Source organism: Equus caballus, chromosome 3 (genome assembly GCF_041296265.1).
Source record: "Equus caballus isolate H_3958 breed thoroughbred chromosome 3, TB-T2T, whole genome shotgun sequence".
Lineage (NCBI taxonomy): Eukaryota > Metazoa > Chordata > Mammalia > Perissodactyla > Equidae > Equus > Equus caballus.
The window spans coordinates 8751225-8769989 of NC_091686.1; the positions used below are offsets into that span (position 1 = coordinate 8751225).

At 52.0% G+C, this 18765-nt stretch overlaps 1 protein-coding gene and 1 long non-coding RNA gene across 6 annotated transcripts in view; one reads left to right on the forward strand and one right to left on the reverse strand.

Annotated features, from left to right (window-relative positions):
• The window catches only part of GNAO1 (G protein subunit alpha o1), a 169765-nt gene that overhangs the window by 94804 nt on the left and 56196 nt on the right, over positions 1 to 18765 (forward strand). The gene's annotated exons all lie outside the window — the stretch shown is intronic.
• Positions 1658 to 17492, reverse strand: LOC111772762 (uncharacterized). Of its 3 annotated transcripts, none has more exons than XR_002806783.2 (6): positions 17400 to 17492; positions 14477 to 14602; positions 10610 to 10752; positions 8206 to 8294; positions 7441 to 7527; positions 1658 to 3673 (listed from the first exon to the last, which is right to left on the reverse strand). It is a non-coding gene; the product is annotated as an uncharacterized lncRNA (long non-coding RNA). The 3 variants fall into 3 exon arrangements; XR_011437323.1 differs by having other exon boundaries at positions 17340 to 17470; XR_011437324.1 differs by lacking the exons at positions 14477 to 14602; positions 17400 to 17492 and adding an exon at positions 12963 to 13145.

Genomic DNA, 18765 nt, shown 5'->3' on the forward strand with positions numbered 1-18765 from the left:
TGGAGCACAAGGTATGCCCATGCGGTATCTTCCCTGAGCAGCTACCCAGGTCCTGGGAGTCCCTCTCTCCTGTTGGCCCCAGTAGGATCACATGTCCATGCCTGAACCAGTCACTGTGACCAAGGGGATGCAGTACTCATATTGCCTGAGGGGCTCCTGGGACAAGAGTGAATTCCCCAGAGGAAAGCCAGGCGCTCATGAAAAAGGAAATGGAGGCAGTAGAAACGGATGCTGGGGAGGCCACCATAGCCGTCCTCAGATCTCTCCTTGACTTTAGTGCTGCTGACTGTGTCTGATTTCCATTGTATGCTGGAGGGCCAGCCAGGCTCAATCTTGCACAGCAGGATTATGTGATAATCGAGGTTAGCCTGGAGCCAGAGCTGCTGTTCCCATGGTGGCCTCTCCCCCAGTGGGCAAACCAGGATCCCAGGTGGCAGAGCACGTGGTCACACAGCCCCCAGCCCACCACTCACCCTTCCAACCTCGTCTTTCCACGGGGGCGGGGGCCACAGCAGGGGCGATGGGAAAGTTGGAGATGAAAAGCAGACATGGGCCGGTGGGAGGGAAGTCCCCACAGGAGGACTCAGGTCTTTTCCCCGCCCACCTGAGGCAGCAGGAACCTTAGCGATGTGCCGGTCATAGCAAAGCACCGGCCCAGATCTCCTCTTAGAGCCAGGGAAGCGCGGTTGCAGAGGGCTGTACCCAAGGGAGACAGCTCAGCAGGGTTTAGCACCAGGCTTAGGAGTCAGAGGGAGATGACCCTGACCCTGGCCCTGCCTTTCGCCAGCACTGCACTTCAGGATCCCTCCCCGTCAGATTCCTCATCTGGAAACTGGAGGTAATCCTATCCTAACTAGCACAGGGTTGTTAGGGTAAAAGGAAAATGTGTGTTGAGAGCTGAGCCAAGGGGCCGGCCCGGTGGTGCAGCAGTTAAGTGTGCACGTTCTGCTTCTTGGTAGCCCTGGGGTTCGCTGGTTCAGATCCCAGGTGTGACATGGCACCGCTTGACAAGCCATGCTGGGGTAGGCGTCCCACATATAAAGTAGTAGAGGAAGATGGGCACAGATGTTAGCTCAGGGCCAGCCTTCCTCAGCAAAAAGAGGAGGATTGGTGGCAGTTAGCTCAGGGCTAATCTTCCTCAAAAAAAAAAAATGCTGAGCCGAGTACTCACAAACCTCTGCTGTTGCATCCCCTTCTCCCCCGCACTCCTCTGCCTGGAGCCGGGACTGGAAGCCTGGGTGGGACAGTGGTTTAAAAACTCGGGTGAAGAGTCAGTGCTAAGGCCTCTGAAACACTGCAGGTCAAAGAGGGGGGCCCCACATCTCCCTGAACTTAGCCGTTGTTTCTGGTCTGGTTCTGGCCCCAGGCTGGGAGACAGGGTGGGCCTCAGTCCCGGGCCCTCTTGCTGGCTCTGCAGGAGTGGAGCTGAAGAAGCTGCTCCTGAACCAGGGCCCAGCAAGGCCTGAGAGGGAAGCCAAAAGCAGGAGACAAGGGAAGACAAGGCAAGGCCCCAGAGAGGAGGAGAAGAGCAGCAAAGGGTGGGGACAGTCGCCTGGGAAACACTCAGGGTGGTCCTTCATTAGTAGGAAGGCTCACCCCGTCAGGTGTCCCAGGGTCAGTGGGGTATTTAGCACAGTACCTGGCACGGAGCAAATGCTCCTTGGATGGCAGCTGCTCTGTCCCTCTTTATTAGGGCTGCATACAACTCTGTGAATGTTGTTCCCACCGGAAACCCCTCCCCAGGCCTTCAGCTCAAAGTGTCTTCTCCTCCTCCTGGGTGCATGCAACATCTCTCTCTCATTCATTCACTCATTCGTCCATCTGAGAAACGTTTTGTGGCCTATGCACTAGCATGGTGCTGAGGGCTGGGCACACTATAGTGAACAAGAGCAAGCAGGGGTGCTGCTGGCACGGAGCTCGGGCTGGGAGAAGATGGACACCCTTCAGTAACTCTGGAGGGCTGTGAGTGCCCAGACAGCAGGCCTGGCCTGTACTGAGGATGAGGTCTCTAACAGTGCAGGAGGGACTGGCAAGAGTGGCGCAAACAAGCGGGAGAGAAGGGGCAGGATGTAGCAGGCAAGTGGAACAGCATGTGCAAAGGCTCAGAAATGGCTAGTCCAACTAAGCGTAAGGGTCTGAAAGAAGGCCAGTATGGCTGGAGTTCAAAGATGGAAGGGGCAGAGGGGCAAGAGATAAGGCTGAAGGAGGCAGGGGCCAACCAGGTGAGAAGAGCTTCTTGGCCCTGGAAGGAATTTTGGCTTTGTTCCTAGCTCAGCAGGAAGCCACTGAAAGTTTTAAGAAAGGCCAAGAAAGACTTGCCTCTGAAGAGGCCCACTGTGGCTGCCAGTGGAGCTGGATAGGTGGCCAGCAAGAGTGGTGATGGGAGGAGAAGCTGAGAGACCACTGCAGGCATCCAGGGATCATGGTCCACCTGGGCGATGTGCCAGTTGCCCCGGGGTTCCATGTCAGGTGGACCGCAGGCAGACCCAGAAGGAGGCCCAGTTCTCTCTGAGGACAGGCTGCACCTCCCTATCCCACGAACTCCTCCCGGCACGCTGCCTGGCACAGAGCCGGCCAAACGCTGCACATGTCTGTTGGGTGAATGAATAGATGTCTCTGCCTCCCGAGCTTAACTGATGCAGGTGGGCGCCCAGGCCATGAGCACAACGGCAGCCCTGGCCTCCCACTCTGAGAGTCCTCGGGGGAGCCTCTTTCAGGTTCCGTGCGTCCAGAGAGCTGCTGCTGCCCCTCCCTAGCTTCAGCTGCTTGTGGGTGTTCTGGCCTCTTCTCCCTTAACCCCAACCCCTGGCCTCCGTTTCCTCATCAGTGAAACAGGGATGATTCTATACTGAACAGTCAAATGACCACGGACGAGAGCCTTGCACTACAGCGTGCTCCTCCAGCACAGCACGCACACGTCATTACCACTGATGCCCGCAGATCCTTTCTGGCTCAGGCAGCAAGCTTGCATCGCCCAGCACAAGGGCTTGCAGCCTGGCTTTTTCCCCCTCCTCTCTCCCAAGTCAGCCCAGGAGCAGCTTCTGAGGAGACGTGGATTTGGAGCATTTGCACAACCAGACTCCCCTCCCCCAATATCTCTGGTCTGAGGTCCCCAGGGCACAGTCTCGAAATAGCTCACTGCCAGCTTAGGCCCAGCTTTCCCAGCTCTGTGGGCGCCCTCCCCCTCCTTTTCCGCCCACTGTCTTCCTCCCTTTCTCTTTCCTGCTGTACTTCCCTGCGTGGTGCCGAGACCAGCTGGTTCTCCCGATGACAACTGGCCAAGGAGAGGAAGGCAGCTCTCCCGGCCCAGGGTGGCCCACTGGGTCCAGCCTTGGAGGCCGAGGTGCCTGCTAGGGGCCCGGGCCAGGCTGGGGCTCCACACTGTTTTCAGGGCCTGAAGTTATACACCTGAATGGTGGAGGACCTTGACTCCCAGACCCTGGACCAAGTCCATGAGTTCCGCTTTGCAGCAAGAACCTGGTGATAAGGTCTGACCCTTGCCCCTTCTCTTGGAGAACCACAATCCACGTCCTCAAGGTGGAGCTCTCTGGGGAACGGGGCAGAGAGCACAGGCTTAGGAGTCAGACAGGTGCGAGGTCAAAAGTGGATCCTCTTGTTTCAGCTTTAGGATCGCAGGCAGGTTGTTTATCTACTGAAACCTCAGTGTCCTCCTCTGTAAAATGAAAATAACACCAGTGTATTTCAGTCAGGGTGCAGGCTTCCTGCTGTAACAAAGACCCCTCAATAACAGTGACATAGACAAGACAAAAGTGCATTTCTCTCTTTCCTGAGCAGCCCAGATGTGTCACGGGGTCAGGCCCTTCTGTCCACAGCTGAGTTGCTGTCACACTCATTGTCTCTGCTTCCGTTTCGGATCTAGGAGGCTGCTCCAGTTGCCCCTTCTAGCCAACAGAACGGGAGAAAAGGAGGGGGGGTGGGTTGCACAAGACCTTGAGTGTCAGGCCAAGGAGTATAGATCCCCATGACGTGGGCCGAGGGGTGTCTGGGTCGGGGGAGGAGTATTGGTGAAGACTGCCGTGTGAACAAGAGAGCCACAAGTCCCCTCCCGGCCTTGTTGTGTCCTGTCAGTTTGCTTTAGATTCACTTTTTTCCAAAGCCCAGAGGTTCTTCCCTGACCCAGAGCGTCATAATCTCAGACCCCCTTCTGCCAGCTACTGAGGACAAGCCTCCCTTCACAGCACGGGTCCCCGCCTTGCCCCATGCCTCCTGGTAAATCTGCACCAGGGCTGGCCTTAGTCCGTGGCAGCCTCATCAGAGAGCCTCCCGTTGGTCCACTCATCCTTCGAGGCCCAGCGCTCCTGCCCCTCCTCGGAGAAGCCTCTCGGGCTGCACAGAGGCAACCACTGCTTTGATCTCTACAGTTGGAAGAAGCACCTGGTTTCTTTCCCTCCACACAGTGTTTCTGAGATTCATCCACATCGTTTGCATGTATCAGTAATTCAGGTTTTTTAAATAGCAGATTTGGCTCTTCCCAGCACTTCCCTTCACTGTGCGTCCCATCCCTCATGGTCTGCAGCAGCCCTCCCGGAGTGTAATCACAGCTTTCTTAGTGAGCACTTTGCTGCGAGCGTGCGGTTTTGTGCTGGGAGAACCGTTGGCGCTTTTCTAGTCCAGGATTCACCAGATGTTAGTCCCATGATGTGATCAAGCACAACCCTTCTTGTCGACTAAGTTTGGGAACCCAGCCTGAACCTCCTCTTGGGGAACCACAGTGTGCATTGCCGTGTCGGAGGCACCCAGAGCCCTACGGAAGGGACGCTCGTTGATGTGTGTCTCATCCAGAGCTTCTCTGCCCTTTTTTGAGCCATCCTGTTAAGTTATATAACCATTCTCTGGGACCTGCTGCTCTCACCCAGTCCTTCCTTTCACAGAAGGGGTACAGAGGCACAGTGCGAGGGGATACCTGTACAAGGTCCTACCACAGGTCACAGCAGAGCTGGGGCGAGAACCAGGTCTCCTGTTTCTAGACCAAGGATTTTTCTTCCACTTGCATTCCTCTCTCCTGTCCCCATAGGAAGCAAGAACCACACTCCCACTTTGCAATAACCATTCTAGGTCTGCCTTTCCTGCTCCGGTGTCCCCATCCCATGCTCCCCTTTGCATCTGGTCTCCCCAAGCAGTCGGAGGACAGGGCCACTGCCCTCTGCTTCTGTCACTACCACTGCTGGGGTGGACCAGCCTGTGACTGGGAGTGAAGCACCAAATATTGGGCGAGTGATCTCTTTTTTGCCACCTGTTAATTAGAGAGTCCCCATTCGGAGCGTGCCAGGAAGCAAACCCATCCTTGGCTTGGGCTCCAAGTCCAAGAAGTTTCCAAGAAGGGCAGAGAGAGGAGAATCAGGCCTACCCCCTGCAAGGAGCTTGTTTCCTCCTGGGAAAAGTGAGGAAGATAGGAAACGCAGCCCCACAGTCCTTATTTTACCAGCCGCCTAGCCCGCTGGGGAGAGTGGCCAGTGTGGGGACCAGCCTTCCCTCACTGTGACTCTGGCATCGGCAGGGGCAGGGGCCTGGTCTGCCTGGGCCCCAGGAACTCAGCAGGGAAAGGCTAGGGTCTTTGTCAGGTAATGCTCCTTCTTGAACCGGAGGTGTGCCAGGCCTGAGCTCATGGCAGAAAAACACTGACCCTTCACAGAAGAGCCAGGCTCCAGGCCCGGCCCTGCTCTTGGTTGGCTGTGTGACCTCAGGCAAGTCCTTTGTCCTCCAGAGGAACCAGATGGCCTGATAGATCTCCCCTCCACTTCACCCCCATTTCAGTTCTGTAAATTCTAGAAATTTCTGTAAATTCTCCTGGCAGAAGTTAATTGCTAAGTTTAGGTGATTGCCAAGCACAAGGTTTTTCATTTGTATCCCAGAGTTTCAGAGGCAGCGCACATGTGTAAGATGAAAACTGACTTCTCTCAAGGAGGGACTGGTGTTCCAATGGCCAGCTGACTGTTAATGGCAGAGGGAGCTCTTGCAAGTACCCAGGGCACTCAGCTTGGGGTCAGGGCTATAGATAAGGGCAGAGTCCCAGCCCAATGGGGGCTCCAGTGTGGACTGGCACATGTAGGCCACCAAGCCTTGGGGATGAAGCCACTAAATCAGGCAGAAAAACACTGTCAGGTGTGACGGTGCTGCATCTGTGTCAAGGGTAACCATGTTGCGGGGCAGCGCGGGGGTGAACGTCCATGTGAAGCTGTCAGTTTCGGTCTGGTCAATCTGGAGGCTCCCTGGGTGGTGGGGAGAGGGAAGGTGGATTTCGGGAGCTGTTTGCTTGACGAGAATGAGATGGCAGAAGCATACAGAGCAGGCTCAGGGTTGGGGTGTGAGCCAGGGGCGCCTTCGGGCATCACCACAAACATTTTGCAGGCGTTTCGTTGACCCACGCCCTAAACCCAGAGCACCTGAGCACATGTCCTGTGGTACCACCAGGGCACCTGGAGCTCAGGGCAGTGGGAGATGCTGCTGCTGAGCATCGCCCCACCCTGGTCAAGCCCCCAGACAGTTGCAACAGTCTCCTCACCAGCCAGCGAGAGCTTTTACAAATGTCTATCTAATCCCCTGCTTGAAAGCCCTCAGTGACACCCTTGCCCCTCAGGATAGAGTCCTGCCAGCTGTGGGTCTGTGCTCCTGCCACAGGGTCTGCTGCTGACGCTTTAGATGCTGCAAGCTCACGGCCCCAGGGTTCTCGTGTGAGCTGTGGCCCCTGCAGGAGACATTCTCCTCTAGCCCTGTTCCCCCCTCAGAACTGGGCTCTACTGTCACCTCCTGTGGGAAGCCTTTCCTGGTCCCCCAGACTAGGCAGACCTTTTGTCCTGATGCTCTCAGAGCCCTGGGAACTTACTTCAGGGCTGTGTTACATCGGTAAGTGTGTATGTGTGTGAATATTTGATTAATGTCTGTACCCCTACTAGACTGTAAGTGGAAGGGACAGGGCCTATATGACTCCAGTTGAAATCAGTGCCCAGCACCCAGCGCAGTGCCTAGCCCAGAGTGGGTGGGTGCTCAAAAAAACTCTGCTCCATGGACAGAGTCATTGCCCACAGTGTGCTGAGCTGTCTCCTGGGGTCAGAATGTACATATCTCTTGTCCAGGCTTCCAAAACTGAGAGGTCCCTCCCACTGCTGTCACTATTCAGCCCAGGAAACAGCTACTGGCAGGCTCTGCCTGCCCAGCCTTCTTGGCCTGCAGGTCTGGCTGCATATCAGGTGCTCCAGCCTCAAGAAGCAGCCATCACAGAGTCAAGCAACCCTACAGACATCTCTGCACCATGAGGCCTGCAGGCTTGGCAGAGTCAGGATCTCGGAGATGCAGCCAGGCCCGTTTCTCCTCCCTAGGCCTTGGCTGAGAAGAGTTTGGTGAAGGTGTGAGTTCTGGGTGTCAGACCCAGCTTTGTTTGTAGCTAGCTGTGTGGTCCTTTGAAGACCCCAGAATACATACTGTCACTGGATCTTGTGGCCAGCTGACTGTGTAGATCCTGCTGTCCGAAGGGCCACAGCATCCTCAGGTATGCAGGGAAATGTCTTCCTGTGGGTATAGCAGAGACAGTCACGGAAAGGACCAGCCAGAACTAACGATGAAAAGTGCAGCCCACTGACGTGTATTCCCAATAGCACTCAGAGGCCCTGAGCTGGGGTTTAAAGACCCCACCCCCGCCCCAGGGTATGAGGCGAGAGGATGGAGACTGTGCTCTCTGTGTATGGGAGCCAGAAGGCCCTGGTGGCCCTGGAACTCCCTGATCATTGTTGTCCTGGCCTGGACATCCTCTCCGTCCTTCCTTCAACATTTATGGAGCACCTGTAAGTGCCAGGCTGGCAGCAGACAAGACCCTCGGAGTCTGTGCACATGGCGAGCTCACAGACTTGTCTCCTCCTTTCTGGCACTGAGCAGATGCTTAGGCTCACACCCTCTGCAGCCAGCCTGCCTCCTCACAGAGTCCGGGGCTGCTGCTGCCAGCGTGTGACCTGGGGGCCATTGCCCATCTGCTCTGTGCTTCCTTTTCTTTATCTGTAAAATGGGGTAGTAATGGTGCCTCCCTCACGCTTGGGATGATGTAAAGGGCTTGAACAGTGCCCAGCACACTAATATGTGTAAGCTCTTTGTGTTAGTCTGCTTGGGCTACCGTGTATAACAGACGGGGTCAAACAGCAGATGTTTATTCTCTCTCAGTTCTGGAGGCAGGAAGTCCAAGATCAAGGTTCTGACCTATTTGGTTTCTGGTGGGAGCTCTCTTCCTGGCCTGCAGATGGCCGCCTTCTCGCTATGTCCTCACGTGGCCTCTCCTAAGTACATGCCTGCAGAGAGGGAGAGAGAGAGAGCGCCCTCTGATGTCTCCTGCAAGGACACTAGTCCTGTCAGATCAGGACCCCACGCCCATGAGCCCATTTAACCTTTGTTCCTTCCTTTCTCCAAATGCAGCCGCACTGAGGGGCTAGGGCTTCAACATAGGAATTTTGAGTGGACATGTCCATTCAGTCCATAGCACTCTCTTTAAGAAGATTTAGCCTATATGATCTGCCTCCCTGATTTGGTTTTTGCTAATAAACTTGCCTGGCTCGAATATAGGCCTTTACCCATTACACAGCTCTGTGGTGACCTCTTTTATGGGCATGAACCCTTTGTTTCCCAGCTCCAAGCCCTGGGTTTGGCACAAAAGTAAATCCCTTTCACTTCCACCATCTTTTTCTGAGCTCCGAACCGCCAACCTGTGGGGCAAGTATAACTGGTATTTACAGATGAGGAAACTGAGGCTCAGCGAATTCAAATGACTTGTCCAAAGTCGAGCAGCTAGTCAGTGGCAAAGCTGCTCTCAGACCCAGATATTCCCAAACTGGGCCCATTGCCCTTTCCACTTCCAGTATGGCCCCCTTTGAAATCAGAGCAGAGAGTTGTTAAGAATCAGATCGTGGAGAACCAGAATGAGTTTGGAACCTGAATTCCAGAGCCAGCTTGTTCCCAGGCCATCTCCCAGGCCTTAGCTTTTCAACTGCTAAATGGAAACAACACCCCCTACCCTAGGACTGTGCAGCATGGGGGGCGGGGGTCACACACGTGACAAACATGAGAGCTGATGCCTACTGAAGGCTGGCTCCGTGCTGTTCCCCTGGAACTGGGCCCCTCTTTAGACAGGGCATAGAGCACAGGCACCCCAGAAGGAAACCCTGTACCCGTTAGCAACACTCCCCATTCACCCTCCCAACCCCAGCCCCTAACAACCCTTTCTGTCTCTATGCATTTGCCTATTCTGGACATTTAATATGAGTGAAATCATACAATATTTGTTCTTTTGCGTTTGGCTTCTTTCACCTAACATAATGTTTTCAAGGTTCATCCATGTTGTAGACAAATAATTCTCCATTATATGAATATACCCGATTTTGTTCATCCATCATCAGTTGATGGACGTTTGGGTCATTTCCACTTTTTGGCTATCATAATAATGTTGCTGTGAACATTCATGTATAGGTTTTTGTATGGACTCATGTTTTCATTTCTCTGGGGTGGTTACCTAGGAGTGGAATGGATGGGTCATATGGTGAGTCTCTTTTAACTTTTTGAGGAAGTGTCAAACTGTTTTCCGAAGCAGCTATACCATTTTATATTCCCATAGCAATATATGTGGGCTCCAATTTCTCCACGTTCTTGCTTACATTTGTTATATTGTCCATTGTTTTTGTTACAGCCATCCTAGTGGGTGAAGTGGTACCTCAGTGTAGTTTTAATTTGCATTTGATGACTAAGGATGTTGAGCATCTTTTCCTATGCTTTTAGCCATTTTCTGTGTCTTCTTTGGAGAAATGTCTATTCAAAACCTTTGCTAATTTTTTTATTGGGTTATTTGTCGTACTGTCGAGTTATAAGAGTTCTTTATGTATTTTGGACATCAGTCCCATATCACATGTATGATTTGCAAATCTCCCATTCTGTGGGTTGTCCTTCCCCTTCCTTGATGGTGTCCTTTGAAGTCTCACCCACTTCTGCCCCTGCCCCCTCGCTTGGGCCTCCTTTTCTGGCCTACTCATCTTTCTTGCCTGCTCTCTCCTAGGGACTTGCTCTCTCCTGGGGCTACAGGAACTGGCTCTTTCCTGCTCTGTGGACAACGTCCCCAGCAGGTTCTTGCCCAGCCCACAGCCTGAACTGCACCCAGATGTGGTCTCCCTGGATTTGGGGGTTTCTGAGGCTGTGTGACGAGCTGTGCCCACAGCCCCACAGGATAAGTGTGACAGAGTAGAGAGGAGACCACCATATGCGGAGCATCCACTGTGCACTCAGTGCTTTTCGTGCACTGTCCCGCTGCACCCCCAGAGCAGTGTCAGAAGGTACTAGAGTTTCGTCTACCCTGTGGGTAAACTGGAGCCAGGTTTGCCATCCACTGTGTCTGACTGCACAGCATGCACATGGCTTGTGGACAACAAGTTCACCTCCGCTCTCCTATTTGGTAATTGACTACTCTGGGAGGGGCCCAGTGTTGTTCCAATATGTTAGAGAAAACCTTGGCACCTCCTTACGACTAAGTCCCAGTATGGTAGCAACAGAAGTTCCTTGACACTCCAAAAACTGCCTGACGTCACTTGCTGTAACAGCCAACCCCAAAATCCCACTGGCTCACCACAGTAAAGGGATGTTTCTTGTTCACACTGCAGTCTAACGTGGAAGGTGGGGGTGTTCTGGTCCGCGCAGTCAGGGGCTGTTTCCTTCTCTCTGGTCTGTGACTTTGCCAGCCCCTCAACCGTGGGGTCTTCTGCTGGATTCCTGATGTCAGGCCGCAGACAGGGAAAGGACAACACATGGAAGTTTGTAAGGGAAGTTTTCTGGGGCCAGGCCACATTCCATTGCCCAGAACTTGGTCACTTGGTCACACCTAACTGCAAGCGGGTCTGGGAAATGTCTAGCTGTGATCCCACAAAGAAAAGTCAAAATGCTCTTGTCCTCAGGGAGCCAGTCTCTGGTCCAGTGCCCAGATGCGAACTTTAGCCAGATCACTTCCAGCTCCTCGAAGCCCTGACTCTGATGTGGTGAGAGGTCCATTTTCATGACTCCTTCGGCCCTATTTCGTGCTCCTCACTGGGCCCAGCTGAGTAGTGCGGACTGAGCAGTTAAAGAGCATTGCTTCTCTGAGACATGATGGAGCAAATCTGAAAACTCACTTCTGGTCACAGCTGTGGTAGAGCCTCCCCACGCCCACCCTATCTCCTTCACCCCAACTCTGGGAAATAGACACCCTTCTGGTACCAAGATGCAGGATAGCTCTGGAGTTTCCATTCCACTTGCTGTGTGCCAGTGTTCTAGGAACTTCTTCTGGGTTATGTCAGTGTTTCTCTGGTATTAAACACATAGTTTGGTGGATAGGAGATTAAGTGGTACATATAAACCTTTCATTTTTACTTTCATGATTATTTATCTATTGTAATGTATATTAGAAAAAAATCACTTAATACCTAAAGCCCATAATTTCACATAAAATATCATTTAAGATGAGGCTTATTTGGGGGCTTTACTGATGTGGGGAAAAAAAAAATGACACATGAATGGCTGAGCTCAGTTGCTAGACTGCTTGATGAACTGTGGTCCCGGTGCTTGCGAGCCACGTAACCTCTCTGTACCGCTTTCCTCCTCTGTAGTATGTTCCCATAGTGTATGTAGAGCAGAGGGTGGTTCAGGCGTCAGATGGATCGATACCAGTACCTGGCACATGTTCTGTGCTCTGTAGGCATTAGGTCCCAATTATGAGTTATTAGGAACCACTGCGTCATATCATTTAACTGTGCCAACAGTCCTGTGATCAGTGTTATTACTGCCGTTTTACAGATGAACAAAGAAAGGCTAAGTCACTTGCCTAACTAGTAGCAGAGTCAGACTCTGACCCCCCGGGGGGCCTGACTCCTAGGCTGGGCACTGCGAGGGGAGTCCAGTTACATTCCTGACTCTGCCACTAACTTAGAGGCCCCCTTAGGCACCCCATCCCTCTCTGAGCCTCAGGCTTCCCATGTGCAAGGGGTGGGGGACCAGCTTAGTACTTTGTGCAAGACCAAGCTTGCAGGACTTAGGGGCTGCTATGCTCGCTTCAAACACAGCAGAAGCCTTTGCTTTAAAAAAAGAAAGAAAACAACTGGACCGGATGTGATCTAGATGCTACAGACTTTTCCCCTCCCAGATCCTCTGCCTGGCTGTGGATTCTTGCTGCTCTCTCTCTCCATAACACCTGAGTACTTCACTGTGCCCAAGCTTCAAACTTCCCCCAAGTAGAGACCATCCTTAGTTTAGTTTATCTGTTCATCTGTTGATGGACATTTGAGTTAGTTCCGTTCCGGAGCTAATATGGATAATACAGCTAGGACATTGATGTACCGGTTTTAGTGTGGACATATGTTTTCACTTCTTTTGGTAAATACCTAGGAATGGAATTGCTAGGTCATATCATAGGGGTATGTTGACTTTATAAGAAACTTCCAAACTGCTTTCTGAAGTGGTTATACTCTTTGAAACTCCATCAGCAATGTGTGAGAGTTCCTGTTGTCCCACACTCTCATGGACACTTGGATGGTCAGTCATTTTCATTTTAGCTATTCTGGTTTGTGCATAGTGGCATTTCATTGTGCTTTTAATTTGCATTTCCTGATGACTAATAATATTTAGCACCTTTTTGTGTGCTTTTTGGCCATTTATATAATACCTCTTTTGTGAAGTATCTGTTCACATTTTTTATTCTTCCTTTTTAATGGCTTGTCCTCTTGTTAATGAGTTATGAGAGTTTTTTATTAAAAATACATCCCAGATACAAGTGCTTTGTCAGGTATGTGCATTGTGAATATTTTCTCAGTCTGTGGCCTGCTTTTGAACATTTTAAAGTGAATTAGTGAACGGATGTTGATCGCTGACTCTCAAGGTCTCAGCTCTAGCTCAGACCCCTCTTTGAGTGTTAGGAACCCTTTTCTGATTATTTCTGTTTGGCTGGGAGATACCTTTATCTGCAGGTAGAGTGGTGGGATGGCATTGGAGCTGAACTTGTGGACTCTGGGATCAGACAGTCCTGGGTCGAAGTCCCCACTCCAAGGCTCACGTGTGAGCAGATCCTTCACCTCTGTTCTCTGAGCCTTGATTTTCCAGATTGTAAAATGGGAACAGTAAACGATGATCTCCTTGAGCTGTTATGAAGATTAAATGAGGTGCTGATGGTAAAGCACCTGGCGAGGGCACACAGAAGCTGAACTGCACCAGTTGGCAGTCTCGTTGCTAAGGCTCGTCAGCCCCCAAACCCCAGACTGTGCAAAACCCAGCCTCACGAAGCTGGCTTCCTCCACCCTCCTGCCTTATACTGAAAACACTCCTTCCTCCGGTTACTCAGGCTGAAAACCCTGGACTCCTCCTTCCCCTCCTGTGTGCCACTTCCTGTTTCAGAATGGCTCCTGCATCAGCCCCTTCCTCCCTCTGCCAGGCCCCTGCCCCAGCCGGGCTCCTTCCTCTGCACGCTCTTGGAATAGCTCCTTTCGAGATGGTCTCCCTGTCTTCTGTCTCCCCCGTCTCCCACCCTGCGTGCCGCAGCCGCCATTGCCAAAATCTTCCTTTCTGAATCAGAAACCGGCGGCTGCTGGGGTGGACGTTGAGGGGAGACCACTTTGTGAGGGCAAGGCTCAGCTGTCTGTCGCTCCTCCTCTGGTTATAAATAGCAGCTCTATTCTTAGCCCACCAGCAGTTAGTTCTCCTCCCCTACCTTCCAGAGCCTCCATCAGGGACCTTGGCTGTCCTTACTGGAGACAGTCCATTCCTTGGCCTTTGGCAGGACCCAGTCCTTTGATACGTGATCAGAAAATTCAATTACAAAACCAATTACTGATTTCCTGAGCTTTACAAGGAAGGCATGAAAGTTTGATTAAGTTTGAATTCCTGTTTGGCTGATAGCCAGCCAAGGCCAAATGGGCTTGTGGGAGATTTCTGTTGTTGATTCCGGTTTGTTTTGTGGCTGCACTCTGGGTGGGGGAGGAGGCACATTGGTTTTGTGTTGTGGGGTTTTTTACACCCCCCCTCAACTTGCTGAATGGCTGTTCCCCTGTTGTGATGCATAAGATGTAAATCCCCCAAAGGCCTGTTGCCAGGGCAACGGGCTCCGGAATGGAACTCATCTAAGCAAAGTCCTTCAGCTTTGAAGAGAGAGGCATTTGTTTCCCATGCAGAGTGGAATGATAGTGGCCGTCCACAAGGCTGCGTTCAAGGACGCCTGCATGAGCAGGGACGCAGAAGTGGCTCACTGGTCACTCCGGAGCAGCCTCAGTAGCGTGGCTGGGCTCTGATTGCTGGCAGCCCTCCCTGGGGATACACAGATGCTGGGCCCAGGGTCAAGGGCTCCAAAGACCAGAGCCCCTGAGGTGCTCTGTCCAGGTGGTCCCCTTTCCCCAGAACCTGCAGGGCTGGCCAGAAACGACAGCCTGCTGGACCCCAACTGCAAGGGCCCGAGGCAGGTGGGGACTGGAGGGCAAACCTTGATCTCCAGCTGAAGTGCCTTGCCTGTTCAGGTGCCACTGGCAAAGCGAGCAGAGCCTGTGACGGGGGCTGGCTGGGGCTCCAGGTCAGAGTCAGAGCTGGTTCTGGGACCCAAGTTCCTTCCCTAGGAATAAAACGAGAGGATCCTAGTTCTTTGGAAGCTGTAATCATCGCAGAACTCTTCCCACGGGGCGTGTATCACCCCAGAGTGGTGATGGGGCCCCACTCAAGAGTGCCTCCCCATGCCTAAAATGCCCTGGTTAAAGATGGGCCCTTTGGGTCTGAAAGGCTTTCAGGTCTCTGGGAATCCTGGTTCAAGTACTAATATCCCTGGAGGGAGAAGCATCTGCTGGGGGATTGGCCGTCAGCTAGCTGAGAAGAGAACCCTTTGGGAGCAGGGATTCCCTGTGCCCAGCGTGAGGTCAGATAAACTGCACCTGCCTCCCAGCTCACTCAGGCCAGGCCCAAAGCGACCCCTCACACCGGAAGACAGCCACACCTCTCACGTCTACGGGGTGCGCCCCACCTCACAAAGCACTCACACCGTGCCCAGTCCACAAGGCAGCCTCATGAGCTGGCCCCTTTGACCCCCAGCTGCAGATGAGGCAGCCAAGGCTCAGAGAGGTCAAGTGCCTTGCCCAGCAGCACACAGCTGGTAAGTGCAGATTCTTGACTTGGACCTGAGACTGCTGAGTCCATCCCATGCCTATTTCCTCTGTGCACATGGCCTCCAGCCTCGTTGAGGCCACAGACATAGTGCACCCACTCTGTTCGATTGGCTTGTTTGTGTGTTCGCTTGTTTTTACAAGGTGAGAATTTTTTGTAAGGTTTGAATTTGGGGTTTTTCCCTTTTACTTTTTTTGTTAATGAAACTGTTACAGCTTCCTAGTGGAGCTGTAATTAGGAGATTCTGGGTTAGTCATCTAGGCAGAATTGACAAATAACCAGGCAGTACAGATGGAGTACTTTTTCCCTTCCTTAGAAGTTCAGGTTTTGCCAAGTTGTGGAGAGGGAGTTGTGAAGATGGGAAAAACGTGTGCAACTGGGCTGGGCCAGGGAAGGCGATTTCCTCCTTACGTAGAACTAGACAATAAAAAGACATAGCTGGCTTCATGTAGGGTGATTTTTATACGTGTAAACATGAGGCAGTATGGGAGAGGTGGAGGAGACAGGTGAAGGAGGAACCCAGGAAGGGGACTGGTGCCCCAGATGGAGGAAGGGTTCCTGGAGCAGATGCCTGGAGAGACCCTGCCGTCACCATCCCTCCACTTGCACTTCTGAGTCACAGCGTGACAGCCACCCCGCATGGCATGTGGAGTGCGTGCAGGCAGGCTCTGTGCCAGACCCTGTTTTCTGGTGTTACCTGACATTCTTCATTTTATTAGTGATATGTTTATTTTCATGTAAGTCCAAAAATAAGTATGTAGCCCATCTAGCTCGTGATTGTCAGATATTAGAATAAGGCCAAAGTAGGGGCTTAACTTATTTTAAAAGTGAGTCAAGTAAAAGAAACATATTATGCAGATAAAGCCAGAGGTGTTACACAATTTGGGTAGAAATTACGAAAACAGGAGAGAAAGGACTGAAGTTTGGGAAAGCTTGCCTTTACCCATGTGAGCTAGGTAAGTAATAGTATTATGCTCATTTTACAGAGAAGGAAACTGAGGCTCAGAAAGGTTGAGTGATTTGCCCACAGTCACACAGCTGATAGACGGCAGAGCTAGGACAAAGGCCCAGGCCTGCCTGACTCCAGAGGCAAGTCGGCAGCCCCAGCAAGGCTCGGAGCCTGCAGCCCTGGTGAAGAGTCTCATCTCAGGCTCCAGGTGAAGTCCCCATTGCTGGGTTGGGTCAGCCATGTTCCTGGGGCTCTCCTCTGGAGACAGAAGGCCTTTCTGGCTCCTTGCTGCCGGATTAGTGAAGGCGAGTTGTACTTGGGGGCGGCAGGGCCCTTGGCCTGCTTCCTCTAATCGGCTGCGTCTAGTTCTTTCAAATAAAAGCCTTTTCAGACAGGGCCTGGCGTGATACTGCACGTGACTGGCAGAGCTGCGATGGCCAAGGGCTCACTGTGCTCCAGCCCCGCTCCACCCACCCCTAGGGGCTCTCCTTTTCTCCCGTTCCTTTCTCCCCTGCTCTCTCCCAGCCCTTCCTTTTTTCCTTCTTTCTCTCTCTGATCACTTTTTCCAACAAGCTGTCGCCTCAGTATATCAAATGACTCCCGCATGGTTTCCAAGAACCTTCCTCCTGGAGCCTGGAGCCTTGGAGGTGGAAACACCTTTATCTTCTGTGGGCTGAGGCCTCAGGACATTATTAAATCTGCGTAAGGCGGTGGAGAGCAGCCTCTGCCATGCAGCGTCGAGGGCCAGGAAGCAGCATCTTCAGCAGGAGGGAAGTAGTCCCACAAGCAACTTTGCCTGGCTTATTGCTCCCCCGGGAGAAGTCAGCCCAGTTTACCCAGGCGCAGGTTAGAGCATCGCCCAGACTGTCAGAACGGATCTGCGACTGAGAGACCTCTGGGATCCCTGTGTTTATAGGTGGCCAACTTCCTCCTCAGGGATTCTGGGTCTGTGGCCCCAGACATGAAAGTGTGTGTGTGTGTAGTGTGTGTGCGCACATGTGTTGGGATGGGCAGTTCTGTGTGTGGTAGTGTGTTTGACTGTGTGCCTTCTCTGGGGGAGAGACTCTAACCTTCCTCACATCTCAAAGGGGCCTCCTATAATCCTGCAAAGGTTACACTCAAGGCCTACTATGTGCCGAGCATGTAGGCTGCTGGTTGAGGCCTCTGAGAAGAGTAATCCTCATGGGAATTAGAGTTTAGAGAAGATAAACTAACAAATAAGCAAGAAAAGCCAGGTCGTGCTCACGCAATGCAGACACTTTCAATAAATGGACGGCTGCTGGAAGTCAAGGCAGTAACAGCTCACCGTTGGCCAGCTGTGTGACATAGGACCAGCTGACATCTACTGACTGCTCACCGCGTGGCAGGCACTGTCCTAAAAGGCCTCACGGCACCGAGCAGTTGGGACTATAATGGATTGGAATGTTAAGGCTTGGTGAGCTCACACAGATGGTCAGTGGCAGAGCCAAGACCAAGATCTAGGGTTACCTGCCTCCAGATGCCTCACTGAGTAGAACACTGGCCTCTCCAGACTTCATTTTTCTCATGTGTAAAATGGAGTGATTCCCTATTTTCTTATCCCTGAGAAGCAAAAAAGAATATTTTTTAAAATATAAACTTTTATGCAAATAGGTCTGAAAATCCCACTCCTGCTTTTGACGCAGGAGCCCTTGACAGAGGTGCTGGCGTGTCTCTGGCAGTCCCACAGAGCTTCCTGAGTTTTCTTGGACTCCTTCAGAACTGCCAGTTGAACCACCAATGTGAGGAATTTTCCTTAAACCTCGTTTTACAAATTAGAGAGTTTAACTTGTCTCCCGCTAACTTGTCAAAGTTGCAGCAAACAACAGTTTTGGTTCCAGAAGCCTGACACTGGCCAGTACTGGTCCCGTAAGCTAACAGTTCTCACCAACCCACTCCCTGCCGATGGGCATCATCTCTCTCGGCCCGGTGCAAGGCCACGGTCCCTCAGATTCTGAGAGCTCAGCTGTGAGCCTGTGTGGCCAGTATGAACCCATGCCAGCTGACGTTGACAGTGGTTAATGCTTGGACCCGGCTAACAATATCAAATGGCTACAGTGGTCTAGAAAGTGGAGCTTAGGCCCACTTTAGCAATACACTTGACCAACCCTCCGAGAAATTCATGGTGTGACACACTTCATTACGTATATTGGGGTGACTTGGATGTGCTTTTGAGGATGAAGGCTCTAACAGAGCAGTGTGGTAGAGCCAAAAGCATAGGCTTTGGGCGTCAGAAAGATTTAGACACACCCCACTCTGGGGCCTTGGACCAGTTGCCTCTTAGACTTTATTTTCCTCTGCCGTGCTCTCAGTTACTTATCCTGGGGATGAAGAGGCTGTAGAAGGTAAGGCTGTTTTTCTGTTGACACTCGAAGTGCTTATCACAGAAGCAGGTAATTTTTTTCATTATTGTTATGTGTGCACAGGGAAATTTTTCTTTTTTGGTTGTGATTTTTTGTGTTGGTGAGTTATTTTTAACCAAACCCCTGACTTGTACTTGTTTTGCTGTGCGTTTCTTCCAAGTAGAATGCAACTAAAGCATCCTGCGGACTGAGGGGTTTGGTCAGAGCAGTTCTGGATATATATAATTAATCAAGCATAGTGGCCGTTATGTTGACTTATCACTGTGTGTCACACTGAGCACTTGACTACGT